Source organism: Hevea brasiliensis, chromosome 8 (genome assembly GCF_030052815.1).
Source record: "Hevea brasiliensis isolate MT/VB/25A 57/8 chromosome 8, ASM3005281v1, whole genome shotgun sequence".
NCBI classification, from domain to species: domain Eukaryota; kingdom Viridiplantae; phylum Streptophyta; class Magnoliopsida; order Malpighiales; family Euphorbiaceae; genus Hevea; species Hevea brasiliensis.
Genome location: NC_079500.1, coordinates 2,047,175 through 2,054,181, shown reverse-complemented (window position 1 = coordinate 2,054,181; position 7,007 = coordinate 2,047,175).

Genomic DNA, 7,007 nt, shown 5'->3' with positions numbered 1-7,007 from the left:
AATGAAAATCATTTTATTTAAAAATGACCTAGTTTTCTCTTTGACCAGGAAATATTTTTTATTGACTAATTTTTCTGAGCACTCCAAACACTAGAAAATACAAAATATATTATTTAGGAAAATATTTTCTATGAAATAAATGGAGCCTTAATAAAAAAAAATAATTTTATTGTGTAATCTAACCAATTGTGTTGAAGCAAGGGCTTAAGTTAGTGTGGGCTCATGATTTTAAATGAGGGGAGTTGGAGATAGTGACCAACGCAGAGATTCAATTTAGAGGACCGATTAAAATATACTTCTAACTTTTTAAATAAATTTAACTGATTAAAAATTAAATGAAAATTCTGGTAATTAAAAATCTTAAAAAATGTTTAATAATATTGTCACGACCCAACCTATGGGCCGGACCGGCACTAGGACCTAGGCCAGCCTAAAGCCCCCGAGGCCCGTAGTAAGCCTAACTATTCCTTAACCCAACTCTAAGGCCCATTTGGGCCCAATTTCAAGAAATCAACCGGACAGAGTCCGGCCATAAAATGGACCTTTCAACGGGGAGTTTTTGACTCACTCGACCTGTAAACACAATAAATACTCAATTGGGGAGCTCAGCTCACCCTCCACATACTCATATCATCATAAACATAAATGGGAGCTCAGCTCCCTCATCCAATCCATCAAACATGCATAAAGTAATAAGTTTACAGGTCCAAAATAAAAAATTTATATTACAGACCCAATTCAATAAATATTTCTAACACATGTGGAAATTCTATAAGTTTATAGAATTACACAAACATGAATAGATGACCTACGAGGGAGAAAAGCAGGTTAACCTCAAAATATCCTCCTGTGGCCTGGAAAAAAATATTGAACAGGAGTGAGCGTTCGACTCAGAGAGTAAAATATCAATTTTAACCATAATCTCTATAACTATCTAAAACTAATGCACCCTGTAGAGTGAAATGTAACATCAGATATATTTTCACAACATAACAGCAAAAAGATAATTTGGAGCACTCACACACTTAGTAATATCAATCATAATATATGGGAGCTGATTCCCTATACAGCTCTCTTAGATCCAACCTGTGCCAGCGAAGAACTCAAGCCGGACCTTCGCTTAATAAACCAAATCGGGGTCCCAGCGAAGAACTCAAGCCGTGTCTACCCTGAAGGACCCGGTCCCAGTGAAGATCTCAAGCCGTGTCTACCCGTCCTATCCATAGTCCACACCACATGACACGCACGCCAACTCACGCACACTGCTCCAAATTACCACAACAATATCCATGGCACTTTAACAGTTGTGAATGCAATATAAAACGTGCCTAGAATTTAACTACATAGATATATACATATAAGTGATGCATGGGCATGCTTGAACATATAATAATATCGAAATTACAATTAAAATCAATATTTTACTCACAGACTTGACGGTGGTCACTGAGGCGGCTGGGCGGAGCAAGAAGGTTGTCCCGACTCACCTGATAATTTTATTATAATCATTTAATAAATTTGACTCAATACAAACTAAGAAAAGACCAAATACGTCCTAAGTCGTGCCGAAAATACGGCAGAGTCTCCCCTATACCTAGGACCTACCCAACCTGCAAAAGGGCTCAAAACACACTTCTATATCCACAAACTATACACCCACAACTCAATCACATCACACAGCCCCTCCTGGGCCCATTCAAACAGTCATCAATCATAATATGTAAATTTACAGTTTAGTCCTTATAATTAATCATTTTTACAAAAACTACCCAAATAAGCTCTAAAATTTCTAAAACTTTGCCTCACGATCCTTAGCAATATTACTAGGCTATTGCAAAAAGAATCATAATTTTCTGAGCTACCACGAATATTTTATGGATTTTTAATCTCATTTAAGCACTAGAAAATTACAAAAAAGCAAGGTTCGGGTTTACCTTTGCCGATTCTAACTCCGAGGACGCGCTCAGGAAATCTAACAATGGTGGGGTGGCCAAAACCTCGATCCAATTTGGAGACTTTTCTGGTAGCCGGTCTGTCTAGCCGGAAATTCACAGACCCAGACAACTATCGAATTTCTGCAAATTGAAGATACCTACACGAAGCCCACAACATGGGGGTTAATACATAAATTTTACGAAATTTTCTAAGCTCATTTAATGCTCGGAAAAATACTGCAAAATTCCGTGGGACCCATCGAAAAACGATGTCAGAAAATTTCGAAATTTATATTGCCGCGAAGCTCTCGACGAGTGGAGCGCTCTGATACTCTCGATTTTCTCGTGGGGTTCACGGTTTGCGAGAAATCTAGCCCAAAAATCGAAATGGGCTAAAACTTCCCGGGCGAAATTTGGACAAACCACTCGATGGATTTTGGTGTTCTTGGTGTCTATGGAAAGATCTCAACGAGTAGATGGATTTAGACACAAGACCCGATCCGATTGGTGGTCGGATCGGCCGAATTAGGCCAGGAAGACGAAGCAACGCGCTTGCGCGTCGGTGGCTGGGGAGGCTCGCCGGTGGGCTGGGGTGGCTGGGGAGGCGGCGGCGTAGCAAGGGGAGGAGGGAGGAGAGAGAAAACGGGAGAGAAAGAGAGGACGGAGGAAAAATGCACGGGAGAAAAAGAGAAGAAGAAGAAGGAGTCGGTCCGATTCGACCGGTCCGATCCAGTCCGGTTCGATTAAGCCGATTCGATTCGGAATACAAAATTTTGAATTTTTACTCTTCCTTGGGATCGAAAACGGGGTCCAAAAATTTCGAAAAAAATTTCAGAAAACTCAGAAAAATTCGTATACTCCAAATATATTTTTAGTTTTGCCACGTGGTCTTTAAATTAATTTTTAAAAATCATCAAAGTTTTTATTTTTGGAAAATCGAACCCGATTTCTGAAATTCAAATAAAATAAAATATCAATATTTACCCAAAAATAATAAATTTAAAAATTAGGGGTGTTACATTCTTCCCCCCTTACAGAAAATTCATCCTCGAATTTTTATACAAGGCAGAATAAAGTACAGGATTACACATTGAACAGATAAGGGTACTTGCTACGCATGTCCCATTCTGACTCCCAGGTGCACTCTTCCACTGACTAGCTCCTCCATAAAACCTTAACCATATGGATCTGTTTTGATCTTAGCTGCCTCACTTGGTAGTCCACTATGGCTACAGGTTGCTCCTCAAACGTCAAGTTCTCTTTCAGCTCTATTACATCTGGTTGTAACACATGGGAAGGATCAGGAATTTATTTCCTGAGCATGGAGATGTGAAATACGGGATGAACGTGAGAAAGGTTGAGTGGTAGTTCCAACCGATAGGCAACTGCTCCAACTCTATCAGTAACCTCAAAAGGTCCAATATACCGAGGTGCCAACTTGCCCTTCTTTCCAAATCTCATGACTCCCTTCATCAGAGAAACCTTCAGGAACACATAGTCGCCTACTGCAAACTCCACATCCCTTCGTCTGGGGTCTGCATAACTCTTCTGCCTACTGAAAGCTATTTTCAATCGTTCCCTGATTAAAGGAACTATCTCTGAAGTGTACTGCACTAGGTCTACATCAAGCACCTTCGCTTCTCCCATTTCCGTCCAACACAGAGGAGACCTACACTTTCTTCCATATAGTGCCTCATAGGGTGCCATCCCTATACTGGAGTGATAACTGTTGTTGTAGGCAAACTCCACCAAAGCTAGCTGATCATCCCATTGACCTCCAAAATCCAAAACACTCATGCGAAGCATGTCTTCTAGTGTTTGGATTGTCCTTTTGGACTGTCCGTCTGTCTAAGGGTGGAAAGCAGTACTAAAGTTCAACTGTGTGCCGAGTGCCTCCTGCAACTTTCTCCAAAACCGAAAACTGAACTGGGGCCCTCTGTCAGATATTATGGAAGCAGGAACTCCATGCAATCTGACTATTTCTCGAATGTAGAGTCGAGCGTACTGTGCAACAGAATATGTAGTCTTCATAGGCAAGAAGTGAGCTGATTTAGTCAGGCGATCTACAATTACCCATATCGAATCATATCCTTGCGTGGTACGAGGCAACCCAGTCACAAAATCCATGGTAATCATTTCCCACTTCTATTCTGGTATAGGGAGCTCTTGCAGCTTCCCTGACGGTCTCTGGTGTTCAAACTTCACCTTCTGACAAGTCAAGCACTTGGACACGAAGTCTGCTATGTCTCTCTTCATGCCATTCCACCAATAACTATCCTTCACATCATGGTACATCTTGGTGGAGCCTGGGTGGACATTGTACAGTGTATAGTGTGCCTCTCGCATGATTTCATTTCTGAGATTGTCCACATCGGGCACACATATCTTATAACCTTGCACTAGAGCGCCATCATTGGCAAATCCAAACTCACCACCTTCACTTTGTTATACTCTTTCTATGATCTTCATCAATTGTTGGTCTCTGTGCTGGGAAACTCTAACTCTATCTCGCAGGTCTGGTCTCACTGAAAAATTAGCCAACAATACCCCCTCATCTGAAAGATCTAGGATTAGACCTTGATCCATCAACTCATGTACTTCCTTAACCAACGGTCTCTTCTCTGCTGAAATGTGCCCCAAACTGCCAGAAGATTTTCTGCTCAAAGCATCTGCTACTACATTGGCCTTCCCAAGGTGGTACTGGATGGTGCAATCATAGTCCTTTAGAAGCTCCATCCATCTCCTCTGTCTCAAGTTTAAATCCCTCTGTTGGAAGATGTACTTCAAACTCTTGTGGTCGGTGTATATCTCGCACACTTCACCATATAGGTAGTGTCTCCAGATTTTTAGTGCAAAGATTACAGCCGCCATTTCCAAGTCATGGGTGGGGTAGTTCTGCTCATGCCTCTTCAGCTGCCTTGAAGCATAAGCCACTACTTTTCCATTCTGCATCAAAACACACCCTAGGCCAACTCTGGAAGCGTCACAGTACACGGTGTATCCTTCACCACTCATAGGTAGTGTCAACACAGGGGCGGTGGTTAGACACTCCTTAAGTGTTTGGAAACTCTTCTCACAGTCATCTGTCCAAATGAATGGAACATTCTTCCGAGTCAACTTAGTTAGGGGAGCCGCTATCCTAGAAAAATCCTGTACAAAATGCCTATAGTAGCCAGCTAGACCCAGAAAACTTCGCACCTCAGTGACTGTTGTAGGCCTAAGCCAATCAGTTACAGCTTCAATTTTCTTGGGATCCACTTGAATACCTTCATTAGAAACCACGTGTCCCAAGAATGAGATGCTTTCTAGCCAAAATTCACATTTTGAAAATTTGGCATATAGCTGGTGCTCCCTCAAAGTCTGCAACACCATCCTCAAGTGCCACACGTGTTCTTCCTCAGTCCGAGAGTATACCAAAATGTCATCTATGAATACGATGACAAAACGATCCAAAAATGGCTTGAACACCCGGTTCATCAAGTCCATGAAGGCTGCTGGTGCATTAGTGAGTCCAAAAGACATCACCAAGAACTCATAATGACCATATCTTGTCCTGAATGTCGTTTTGGACACGTCCTCATTCCTGATTCTCAACTGATGGTAGCCTGATCGTAGGTCTATCTTGGAAAAGAATCTAGCCTCTTGGAGCTGATCAAACAGATCATCGATCCGAGGAAGTGGATACTTGTTCTTCACAGTCTCCTTGTTCAGCTGTCTATAGTCAATACACAATCTCAATGACCCATCTTTTTTTCTTACAAATAGAACAGGAGCACCCCAGGGTGAAGTACTCGGACGTATGAAACCCTTGTCCAAAAGCTCCTGTAGTTGCTCCTTCAGCTCTTTCAATCACTGTGGCGCCATCCTGTAAGGCGACATTGATATGGGGTTTGTACCCGGCACAACATTAATGCAGAACTCTATTTCCCTTCCTAGTGGCAATCCTGGAAGCTCCTCAGGGAAGACATCCATGAATTCTCTAACAACAGGAACATTTTCCATGTTGACACCTTCTACAGAGGTATCTCTCACCAATGCCAAATATCCTTGACATCCACGCCTCAATATTTTTCTAGCACTAATTGCTGACACCAAGTTATATGGAGCCACGCTCCTGTCACCATCAAAGCTAAACTCTTCCACACCAGGTATGTAGAAATACACCTTTTTGTTCCTGCAGTCTAAAGTGGCATAATGAGTTGCCAACCAATCCATTCCCATGATTACATCGAAATCCATTACTGGTAGAGGAACCAAGTCTGCTAGGAGGATCTTTCCATCCACTACTACTGGGCTATCCGGAAAAACCATATCTACATCTATGTTGTCACTAAGCGGGGTAGCTATAGACAAAGGGTATTCTAAAGTGGTAGGGTTCCTACCCAATCTCATGGCAAACACTGGGGAGATAAATGAGTAAGTAGCACCCGGATCTATCAAAACACGAGTCTCATAGGAACAGACCAGAAGAATACCTGCCACAACTGCATTGGAAGCCTGAGCATCCTGATGGGTCAAGGTGAAAACCCGAGCTTGACCCCTACCTTGAGTGGCGTAACTCGACATCGACTTCTAGCTCTGACCGCCTCCAAATCCACGCCCCTTGTCCTCGCCATGTTGGCCATCGAATCGATCGCCGCTGCCTGGAAGCACCAGGATACAACTGACGAGGAACATTTGCAACAGAACCCTGTGACCCCATCTGTGGCTCGCTGAACGCTGGGCATTCCCTAGCAAAGTGACCTGGTTGGCCACACCTGAAGCATACTCCTGAACCCATCATACAAGGTCCTGAATGTCCTCTTCCACACTGTGCACAAGGTGCTAAGGAGGATCCTAAACTGCACTGTAACCGCTGCACTCGAATCGTGACCACTGCTGGATCCGTACCCTGGTCTGAACCCTCAGGATTTGTTTCTAAAACCACTCTTTTTGTTCCTACTTCTTCCTCTGTAATTACTCTGGCCACCACTATTCGGAACACCCATGTGGGGAACACTTGAAGAACCCTCTGCTCTGTTTTTCTTTGCTCTTCCGCTTTCATCCACAGCATAGCTAATCTCAATCTGTCTG